Source organism: Macrobrachium nipponense, chromosome 1, assembly GCF_015104395.2.
Source record: "Macrobrachium nipponense isolate FS-2020 chromosome 1, ASM1510439v2, whole genome shotgun sequence".
Classification (NCBI taxonomy): domain Eukaryota; kingdom Metazoa; phylum Arthropoda; class Malacostraca; order Decapoda; family Palaemonidae; genus Macrobrachium; species Macrobrachium nipponense.
In genome coordinates, this window is record NC_087200.1 from 34343396 (window position 1) to 34355852 (window position 12457).

At 37.1% G+C, this 12457-nt stretch overlaps 1 long non-coding RNA gene across 1 annotated transcript; it reads left to right on the forward strand.

Moving 5' to 3' along the window:
- The first annotated feature begins 10276 nt into the window (after positions 1 to 10276).
- LOC135220121 (uncharacterized) lies at positions 10277 to 11398 on the forward strand. Its single transcript, XR_010315577.1, has 3 exons — positions 10277 to 10341; positions 10864 to 10997; positions 11154 to 11398. It is a non-coding gene; the product is annotated as an uncharacterized LOC135220121 (long non-coding RNA).
- Positions 11399 to 12457: the final 1059 nt, after the last annotated feature.

Here is a 12457-nt window from a genome sequence, read left to right on the forward strand (position 1 = left end):
ATATTTTGAACTTTAATCGCAATTTCTATAAAAAATATGGCTATCTATATTGCGAATTTGTAATAATCATTGACTTCGTAATCCTTTGCTGTGTTTTCACAGATCCTTTTTTAGTTAGAATATCTGTTGAGACAGAGATTGTGTGGCTCCTTTCTTTTTTGTCGAGTTTTTTTTAAACATTCATTTAAAAATACGTTTTCAAGTGCACAAGTATTTATGTTTTTTATTGCTGGAGAGAGAGAAGAGAGAGATAGAGAGAGAAGAGAAGAGAGAGAGAAGAGAGAGAGTGAGTACCTGAGGTGTTTTTTCATTATCATCGACCTTATGAGAACGAAGACGTACATAAATATATTACGCAATTTGTTTAGAATCAAAGTTCTTTTGAATTATATTTTTACTAATATCATTAATATGCGACTCCAAAACCACCGCTTTATCAGTATCGAAAGAAGTTCATTTTAATTTCCAATCATAAGAACTACGTGAAACTCAACACTTTTGCCAACCTCTTCAACCGAAGTAATTGATGCCTTTAGGGAAGCTCCACCTCACCTCTATAACAGCCTTCTCACCTCTCTCTCTACCCACGATCTCAGCCCAATAACTCGTACATATACACATGCACGCATACATACACACATTATATAAATTTAGATTTATTTATACAAACACAACCATTGCATTCAGGATCTATCACAGGCTTGAAAGAACATTTCAAAGTAAAAACAACAACTTCTAAGCCTACCTGATACAAGGTATCTTTAATGACAAGCAAGAAGTAGCATAAGTTTTGTTTAATATATACACAATATATATATATATAGATATATATATATATATATATATATATATATATATATATATATTGTGAAAAAGTTCCAAGTATCAGGTTACTACAAACTACCAATCTAAAAATAGTTACCTCACTACAGGCAGGGGGGGACACCTGATTCCTTTCACCCCAATAAAAGTGATCCCATTAAACACTTATTAATCAGGGGACTAAGTTCATTAAAACAGGTATGAGGTCATCTTATATGGAATTAAATTAATTAAAGGGCATCACTCCATCAAACAGCTTTTAAAAGTTAATATTTCCCTGGTTTCTAACTCACTTCAACACAAAGCTGAAGGAAAACAGCTCAATTACCACTATATTTCTACCTAAACAAAATTAAATATACTGGTGAAAAAAAAAACACTCATAAAAATTACAAATACAAAAGAATTATTATTGAATTCAAAATTTATAAGTGAAATTCACAAATTCAGGAAAATTTATTGTTACTTGAAAACAACACCCAGTTTAATTAATTCTCGAATTAATCATTAAGTAAAATTAAATCAAGATTAATTCATCACAAAAGTCAAGAAAATTAATCAATCTGTTTAAGTGAAATCCAAATTGTTAGGTTATAACTAAAATTTGAAAATTAATTCACAAGCGTTCAACACAATAAATCTTAAAAAGATTCTAAGTAAATGCAAATTAATTCACAAGCGTTGAACTCAATTAAATTAATTAATTAATCCAATGATTAATTAATGAAAACAATTAATTGAGTTAATCAGACTGTGAATGCAAATGTATACACAGAAAATGGGAAAAATACCAAAATTACAAAAACTCCAAATACAATGTATTAATCACACAGAACATATATAAAAACACACTTTTAAAAGAAAAATGTATAAATGTATAAAAATCACTTTAATAAGAAAAATGGATAACTGCACAAAAATTACTTTAATAAGATAAATGGGTAAATGCGAAAAAAAAATCGCCAACACCAAAATGTGAAAAATTGGTAAAAAGGTTCCCCTACAATAACCTAAGTACTTTCAGTATTTCAAGTACTTTTTATCTTTAAGTTTAGTGCACTGAACTTACTAAAAATCTCTTACCTTGGTATACCCATTTTAAAAGGCCTTTTTCGAAAAAACGCCAAATAAACCACTTAACACACAAGGCGCCTGTAACACACTTTTACAACGTCTGTTCAGATTCCACAAATAAACACTAAGCAATATCAAATAAATCTAAGAAATACCAAATCTAAAATTTAGGAGTGACCAACCACTAAGCATAAAATCTTTACGTTAATGTGATATCAAAATTCTCATACACACACACACACACACACACACACAGAGAGAGAGAGAGAGAGAGAGAGAGAGAGAGAGAGAGAGAGAGAAATATGTTATCCCCTTACGACACAGTTTCAAATATGAGAATGACAAAATCTCTCTTGTATGGTAACTTAGAGTGGACCTCGTCTAAAATGCCTGTAACACACAACAAAACGTTTTGGGGCCAGGTCTCTTTGCTAAATCGTTATAATTCCCTTTTAAAACAATAAACAGAGAGAAACTGTGATTACAACTATGAATATTATTTATTATTACACGATTTAAAACAATAAAAAAAATTTTAAATAAAAAATATAATTATAGAATTTTCTCGAATGAAATTAAGTTTCTTCATTTCCTTGAGTGACATCACAAATCTTTCCACTTCAAGATTTAAGCTATTTACGAGCCAACAAATTCTCTTTTGACAAATCAAGATCTGTAAGAGTTTAATTATCAGTAATATTAAATAGTTTCAATGCAACAGAATCTCTACTTACTAGAAGGTCTCAGACGTACATGAAACGTTTTAGGCAGAATCCTTCTAGATCGGTCTTACGAAAGCTGATGCAATCTTCACATGGCTCATGACGGTCAGCCTCGCATGATTGTTAAAAAAAAAAGAAAAAAAATCGGAACCATGCGAACTCAAGTGATGACAGCAATTTCCCGCTTCGAAAAGACAATGCTAATTTCTCTCTTTTCACATTCCACCATTATTCTTAGCTTTTAAATTATGTTTTTTTGTGAATTCTGAACACACATTATGAACATATCAACTCTGAGCAAACTATAAGCAAACTAATATGGAATCTGAAATTATTGCAAACACTTTTACAACATTTCTTAGTACTGGGGAGGAAGATATCCATTGCGGAAGCAAAGCATATAAGAATACATAATATATATATATATATAATTATATATATATATATATATCTATATATATATATATATATATATAATGACTCAGGCGAGAGAAAGTTTGGGGGAAGATGCAGCCCGCCATCTTTCATTCAAAACACCTACATGGTTTCCATGTGGGCATGAATCATCTGCTTGCCATCTAGAGACGCAGCCTGGAACGAATCCGAGGTCATAAAAGGACTGGGTAGCGGACAGACAATCCTTACACGCTCACCTGCCGATGAAACAGCAACACTTGGCCACCTGAGACACATCACCCCCTCCCATTCCCCCCTTTTCTCTGTGCCTACAGCCCGCCACTACAAGTTTGCTTTTGTTGTGACACCTTCATTGCTTCCCCTTTCACTACCAATGAGGAATGTGGATTGAGTTTCTGACTATAGCACTGTAGAGATAGATTGGCAGTCAGGTTACATTCTATTATATCTCCAACTAACTTTCTCTTCCTCATCCCAGTGCGATAGTTTTGCAATTCCCCCCTGTGTGAATCACAACATCGTTCTCACCCTTTGTTATACCGTAATTTACTAGTTGGCCCCTGCTATTCGTGATGCTGTGAGCCCCTTTTTGTAACTGAATAACCGCTTCTTTGGGGCTAAGAAAGCTGATTGTGATTAGCATTTGGCAATGTGATTGATTTGGTAAATACCGTATGTATTTGGTAATTGGGAATCAATTCCCCATCAGTAATTAACGTTGCTCTCCCTTTATGACCTATTCAGTAATACCACTGCTTTTGAGAGTGAAGTCATAATAAGATCAGGAGTTTTGTGATTTGGCTTCACCGCCCCAATCAGTAACCAAATGTATTGCACCTGTATTTATACAACCACTTTGTAACAGTGAATTCCTACGTCCTTGTAACAAATCCAACCTCAGTTTTTGTGAATATTAGCACTCGTTTTGGTAATGACTTATTCTGTCTTCTTCGCCAAGCATAAAATCTGCAGTCCTTGTGATAGAGTATCTTACAGCCTAGAGATTGTTAATTCCACCTCTAGTGGAATCTAAATTGATATAATTCCAGTCCTCATTCACAGGCACAGTACCTGCCCATCCCTGAGTCTAGATCTCATACCCTTGAAGGCTTTTGCGCCTGTCATTTTAGACCTCTCGGTCTGTGTGCTTGTATGCATGTACCCAGATTCCCAGGCTAGGGGTACTACTAGTGTTTTACCCTAGAAAATGGTCAGCAACTCAGCACTGGAGGAGGTTAATGCCTTCACTGATTCCAGGAAAGTATTGTGACTGGAGGGCACAAAACTGATCAACTGGGTGAGCAACAAGATGAATGAAGCAGCCCAAGAGAAAAGAGATGCCAAAGAGAAAAGAGATGCCAAAGAGAAGAGAGAAGCTGCAGAGAGAGCATTCCAGGCAGCCAAAAGGAAGAAAGAAAGAAAAGCAGCCAAGGAAGAGAAGGCCGCCGAAACAGCACATCAACTGGCTTTGGCAACAGATTGAGGCCCTGGCAGCCTAGAACCCCCCTCCCTCTGCGCCCTCTTCTCCACTATCTAACCTGTGCAACATAGGGACCCTCACTGGGACCTGGGATGAAAACGAGCTCAAAACCTGACTCGATCATGTTGAGCGAATGTTCAGGAATTTTAACCCTGCCCCTTGGAAAGTAGCTCTACTCCTTGGCAAACATTTAGTGGGCCAGAGCCACACCACATTCCAGGCCCTCCTTCTCAATGATCAAAAGGACCTTGTCCTCGTCCAAGAGGCAATCCTTAGGGCTTAAGAACTTACCCCAGACTGGAGGCTAACCAATCCTGGACAGAGTGGTGGCAAATAGGACACCACCACTCCAGAGGCGAACGCAACATCAGCCAAGGAGATCTTGGAACTCCTCCAATTGGAGTACTTCCTGTCTTATGCCCCTCCTGAGCTTGCCTCCCATCTGGTTGACAAAGTTCACAAAACCATTGCAGAGTGCTGTAAAAGGGCAGATGCCTACGACACCCACCATCCACTATAGCATTCACTGAAAAAGAAGATTTACCCACTTTCCCTCTCGCTCCTGTTGCCACCTCTCAGCCTATCCAGCACCCAAATAATCCTCCACAGAAGCTCGTGTGTGGTCATTGCAATAATGTAGGGCACTCTGCAGAGCAGTGCCTCTCTAAAGCAGGTCCTCTGCAGCAATCTCCTACAAATCGAAACAACCAGCCATAGCATGATTTCAGCAAGAGTTTCTGCGACTCATGCAACGTGCACGGGCACACCTATTCCTGGGATTATTGCCCCAAGAAAGCTGCTACTTCTGCCATAGTGATGGCAGTACAAATCTATCAGCTCGCGGGCCCCAAGCTCAGGGCCCATTATTTGTTGCACCTCCCAGTGGTTGCTATCCCACCCACCATGTCTGACCATTCAATGACTCTGGTGCGCAGATATCCATAATTTGGAAGGATAAAATACCTCATGGAGCTCAAGTTGAGAGGCATAATTTAATCACTATTGAGAGCCTCAACCATGTTAAAATGTTCTTGCCTACTGTCCGATTGAGTCACACAACCTCACCATTCTATAATATGTACTTTGGTGGTAGGTACCCATATTCCAGGAGTTTATGAAGTCTTGTTAGGATGGGATTTTACGTCTCCTCCTGCCTTGGTACAGTCTCAGGGAACCAGCCCTTATCTAGCTCCAAACCGATTCTACGGTCCCCTGAGACCTGTTCCTGCACAGCCAGTGCCACTTGAAGGTATCAAGCAGCACCATGCTCCATCCCTCATGGACATTGAGCCAAGTTCGAATCCTCCCACTAAACCAGGAACGTCCTCAGTGCCATGGCAAAGGCAAGAATTGAATATCCGTCAAAGAACTCCCTGTCCAGTCTACTCCTCCTCCATCATTGGCTCGACTCCTCTACTGACACCGGAACCCGAGGTAGAGCCAATTCCAGTAGGAGTTCCCCAGGACACTCCTCACTATAGCAGAAGCTCTATCAACAGCGTGCCCTCACAAACCACTCCAGAGCCAGTCACCCCTAACTGGGAACCAGTAACAACAGTGATCACCTCCTCCTCTTCCTCTTCGTCAGCAGCTGACCAGTCCAGGCGCAAGGACTCTCCGATCCCTAGTTGGCCAAAGAACCCAAGGAACTGACACAAGTAACATTAGGAATGGGTATGAATGCCATTGCTCTGGCTATCGCAGCAGCCAGAGCCGAAACTACTCTTAGCATATTCCACAGACCTGGGATTCACGTCCTCCCATGGAATCGTCAAACTGACCTCGGAGAGGTCGAAGGAAGGAATGTAGAGAGCTACAAGGATTCCAGCAAGCTTGGGGAAGTCAATAGTGCAACATTCTTTTAGAGAATGCTGGTCCCTCTTCATCTAGAGGAGAGTGCCAGATTCTCTTACTTCTACTTCTTGCTTATCCCTTTTGCAACTGATTCTATTTGTACTTTTCATATCTTCTCCTTTAGTTTCCACCCCCTCTTCATCTTCACCGTTAGGCACCCCTTTCTGCTGTATGCTCTGCGTAGGCAGAGCCCCCATTTGCCAGCAATTCTGGCCATAAATGTAGGCCTTCTTTAAGAACTACTGAAGCATATGAGGTCGGAGGATATGCCCCTTAAAGCTTATCATAATGACTGCCAGGCTCCAGGCACCATAACTTATTAAAAAGACGAACATTATAGCCAGCAAGAATGCTATATATATATATATATATATATATATATATATATATAGATATAAATATATATATATATATATATAATAATATATATATATATATATATATATATAGCTTAGCCTACTAAGGCGAGATTGGTAAAAGCATGGCTCCCAGCGTATATTGTTCATTTTTGATTTACTTGTTGATTAAACACTTCTTCCCTAGCCTCTCTATATTGTGTAATTTTGTATTCTCTAAGGAGAATTATACATTTCCTTAGTTCTGTCCTTTTGCCCTTTGATATTACCAATCTCTCAAGAGAAAATCTCATAATGCCCACAAACTTCAATAATTAAGTTAAGTATATCTTAGTTTAACCAGACCACTGAGCTGATTAACAGCTCTCCTAGGGCTGGCACGAAGGATTAGATATTTTTACGTGGCTAGGAACCAATTGGTCACCTAGCAACGGGACCTACGGTTTATTGTGGGATCCGAACCATACTATATCGAGAAATGAATTTCTATCACCAGAAATAATTTCATTTGATTCCGGGTTGGCAGAGCAGGTAATCGAACTTTGGACCACCGGATTGGCAGCCGAGCTCGAAAACCACTCGTCCAGCGTGGACCTACTTCAATAATTACCCAAGGCGATAATTCATAATTGAGTAACGCTAATGTCGCAGGGTCAATTGCCTTATGAAAATCGCAGGGATCCCTAACAACCCCATGAAATGGACAGCAGCTACGCATGATAGAATTAAGATCACTATTAACCCCTCTATGTTAAGGTTAGAATAAGGTTGATGTTTAGTGACACTGAATTACTTAATGATTAATCAATCAATTATTTTATTTAGTCAGTATCTCGGGTAGATCTATTCTCAGCATGTCCCATTTTATCATTTAGTTCATTTCTGATTCGGTATTATTTGCAGTAGTAGAGTCAAACCAATAATTTTTAGTTCTCTGACCAGGAGAGTAACTTGTGAATTGATTTGTTTCTGAATATTGATTTAAAGAATTTTTCTTCTCTCAAGAGAAGTTCTTAGTTGTTTATTTAATCAAGTCACAATGCCTTGTTCTTTTCAAACATCTGGAAAATTGATAAGGAGAATCTCAGCGAGCAGAGTAAAAAATTATGTTAATCTTTTGGCATTTAACAACTGCAGGGTTTCATTAGTTTCAGATCACGTCATTAGATCTCTCAAAGATGTGGAAGCGAGTTAATTCTCATTGTAAGTGGCTTTGTTTTTGCCATTCCAACATGTCTAGGGTTTGAACGACTCTAAAGTTGGGGAGGTATTAGGTCATTAAGCCTCTCCCTATTAGAATTAACTATTTATATAAAATCCAAGGCAGAACTGACTCACCCTCCACTAGTCTGTGAGACATCTATGAAATCCTATTCTTAAGAACCTGTCAACTGCCACTCTCCCTCTTTCCAGGTACCTATAGCTCAGCTGAGAGAAGTGCAGATCTAGCTGTTAGTTGACTATGGTAGTTCGTAGCTAGGTACAAAAATGCATGGTGAAAAAACTCTATCACAAATAGTCTCATAACAATGGAGAGTTATCTGTTGTTATTTCTTCTACATTGAAAAGGGAGCACAAGAGATTGGTTGCTACACGCTACATTGAAACAGGAGGATAAGAGATTGGTAGCTACACGCAAGTAAATCAGATAGAGTCACTAAACTATCCAATATCTCTTACCTCTGCACGGTAAGACTCTACCGAGAGCTCTCCGTTGCAGAGAAGTATAAAGAAATGTTATCTTTATCGTGAAAATGATTCATTGTGACTGCAGAATTCCCTCAACAATGAGGAGACTGTCTCCACCTCGACACCTCGGACAAACCCGCTGTGAGAACAGAAAGGAGTCAAGAAATAACAGATGAGAGAGAGAGAGGATTCCCTTCGAACAAAGCAAGGATAAGGCAGAGGTTTCTGGTTTAATCTAATTAGCAAATCATTTCCTCCCAGACAGAATGGCATATGAATGACGATTAAAATCCTCGGTATAAGAATAAACAAGTAAAAAATGCCTCGAAGAAACTTCGGCGCAATTGAGTTTTCTGTACAGCATATTAATGCTGTATGAGTTGCACCCCTAAAACTTTGAGCCACGGAATGTTGGTGGCCTGTCCTATAGCATTTCCTATGGCAAAATTGAACCTTAAATAACATAAAAATTACTAAAGCTAGAAGGCTGCAAATTGCAATTTAGTATGTTGGATGATTGAAGGGTGGATGATCAACATATGGAGCCCTGTAGCCTCAGTAGTTTTCAAGATCTCAGGGCAGACAGAACAAGTGAGGACTGACAGACAAAGACATCTCAATACTTTTCTTTTACAGAAAACTAACAATTCAAAACGACCAACTACTTTGTATTGAAACATCCCGGCCAGATGTATTCTTTACAATATGGATCAAAACCAAGTAAATGAGCTGCAAGTAAGGTACCCACAAAGGGTTTCTTTGTTTGGCGTATGAAGCTCTAACACAGCACCTGAAGAGCCTCTTTCCTTGGCTGAAATTTCGGGATCCAGGGAAGCAATTCTAAATCTCAAATCGTTTCAGAATTGAGACTTTGAAATTATTGCTGGATTGGAAGCATAAAATATTATTTAAAATTTCGATATTTTGTCAGTTTAATCAAATGTTCAACTGCAAATACAAGAAGCGATTTTCCTACAAACCATAATAGAAAAACATCCACACACACAATCACAAATGATGAATCATAAATTCATATCAACATTTCTGAATTATTTTACTTAATAATAAAAAGAGGCTTGATTTTATCAGATGAATTTTCAATATCTTAACTTGCAATCACTTTAATAAACTGGTGATTCGCTTTCTCTCTCTCCTGTAAACTTCAGACAGTTTAAGATTCTGAAAACTGAAATTAATCTTCAATATCTTAACACCATCTCTAAGCGTTATCTTTCAATACAGATTTTTCAGGCCACAAATTACCATCATCTATATATGACTGAATGACTCGCCTTCTATGACAAACCTAATACTGGAAATGACCTCCTTTTGATTGTTAACCTGTTAATTATATCTGCTGCTTGAATTTGCTAAAAATGTATCATAATGTGGCCAAAAAATGTAAGAGATTGGAAAATTCAAGAATTAAACCTGGCAATCATTGGACAGTCAGTTCGACTTACTACTGTCAACGTGATCTGAGAAAAAAAAATTGTTAAAATACGATTGCTATAGTAGGAAAGTTCTCGGGAAATCTGGGTATTTTTTTTCGTTGGATAGGCCTAAAACAAAACAGAAAGAGTCCCATAACGCTTTCGGTAGCATCAAGCGGTGAATCCCCTAATAGATGCCATTAACTATTTAGAATTTAAGTAATTCTAAATTATATACTCAACAGTACAAGTAATACGTGTTATAATTTCAAAGGATGTATTTCACTTATATCGACAAATCAGACTATATAGCTTGCACATTATATTTTCTCTGTGTCTTTCTGTTTTAAAAAGCGTAATAGGTAACTGGCAGCTGATGCTTTCTGAATATATATTGGCTATGGTCTCCGTTCCCCGACACACAACGCTACAGAAGCGAAGAAGCAGCCAGAAGTCAATTCGTAGCAGTAATCATGTTCGCAAGCAAAACTATTGTAAGTATCGTCATTAATTATTTATCTTTTTTATTACATGGCTGTCAGACTTGCCTGCAGTAAGATCTGTTACCAAATTAAGTTAAAAAACAACAATACTCTTTTACATTGTTTAAAAAATGCTTAATTATTCTATTTATAACCTCCATTTAGTTTATCTGCACTTTCACTTAATTTGATTACAATAAAGTGAAAACTTTTACCTCCGTATATATTTTAAGCAAAAAAATTAAAATGATCAAATGCGTCCCTCATTATTTTTCATTCTCATAATGGTGTTTGAAAATCTATTTCATTATCAATCTCCAGTTACTTGAGACATGAAATAGAGGAATTGTGTCAATCAATGCCTAAATGTAAACTCAGTCTGTAAGCTGCCTACCAACTGTTGCAAATGAAAAAGTTCTTCAGTTTGGTAGACTTTCAGAACATTCTAGTATATTATCATATTCTACTTTTACCGAAAAACCTTCAATGAAAGGAAGAGCTGAACACTAATAGAAAATGTTTCTCTCTCAAAAGGTCCTCGTTGTTGCCATGCTGGCCCTAGTATACGTGGCTGCTGCTTATCCCAGTTTCGGATACGGGTCATACGGCCACCATTCATCTTACGGACATGGACACGGTTCTTATGGATACGGACATCTTGGATATGGGTAAATAGAAGAAGTTCCTGTCACTCTTTTATTTGATTATCTGCGTTTTAAGCACATTATCATTTCAAATTATATATGAATGCAAAGTTTCACTTTTGTTATTATTGAATAATTTCAAATAAGTTCTAATCCTTTAACAAATACGTTTATTTCCAGGCCACTCTACAACCAGTACTCATCCCACCACCATGGACACTATCACGGATAGACTGAATCGATCTCCTGCTGAGATGGTGCCTAATTTCTGAACCTCATTTCCACCTGCTTTCCTTCTCATTTCCACTTCAGAGAAATGAAGAAAATCAGGACGTGAAATGATGCAGATTATTTGCTCCTTATATTTTGAACTTTAATCACAATTTCTATTAAAACATGTCTATTTGTATTGCGGATTTGTAATAAACATTGACTTCGTAATCCTTTGCTTTTCACAGATCCTTTTTTAGTTATAATATTCTATTACAGACAGAAATTGTGTGGCTCCTTTTTCTTTTAATTGTTGAGTTTTTTTTTTCTGAACATCATTTACAAATACGTTTTCAAGTTCACAAGATATTTATGTTTTTATTGCCTAGAGAGAGAGAGAGAGAGAGAGAGAGGTTGAGAGTGAGTACCTGAGGCTGTTTTCATTATCATCGACCTAATGAGAACGAAGACGTACATAAATATATAACGCAATTTGTTTAATCAAAGTTCTTTTGAATTATATTTTACTAATATCATTAATATGCGACTCAAAACCACTGGTTTATCAGTATCGAAAGAGGTTCATTTAATTTCCAATCATAAGAACTACGTGAAACTCAACACTTTTGCCAACCTATTCAACCAAAGTAATTGATGCCTTTAGGGAGGGAAGCTCCACCTCACCTCTATAACAGCCTTCTCACCTCTCTGTACCCACGACCTCTGCCCAATAACTCAGGACATATACACACACAATATAAAAATTTATATTTATATACAAACACAACCATTGCATTCGGGATCTGTCACAGGCTTGAAAAATATTTTAACGCAAAACAACAACTTCTAAGCCTACCTAATGGAAGGCATCTTTAATGACAAGCAAGAAGTAGCATAACTGTGAAGGCGATATACCTTATATAAGTTTTGTTTAATATTTACACAATATATATATATATATATATATATATATATATATATATATATATCTATATATATATATATATATATATATAATACCATATATATTACATATATATATATATATATATATATATATGTATATATATATTGTGACGTTTATAGATCGTTCGTCTACCCCGCAATTAACTAAATAATTTGATTTGGAAAACGGCAGCCATTTCTTTAGAATATCAGCTGATTTTTAGTAACCGCGGGAAACCCAAAACCCGCCAGCTAGAGATAGGAAGTTCCCCAGTTGGGGGGTTAAGAGTCTTTTATCAGCTGTAGGGACGTATCTCAAAAGGGAAGGG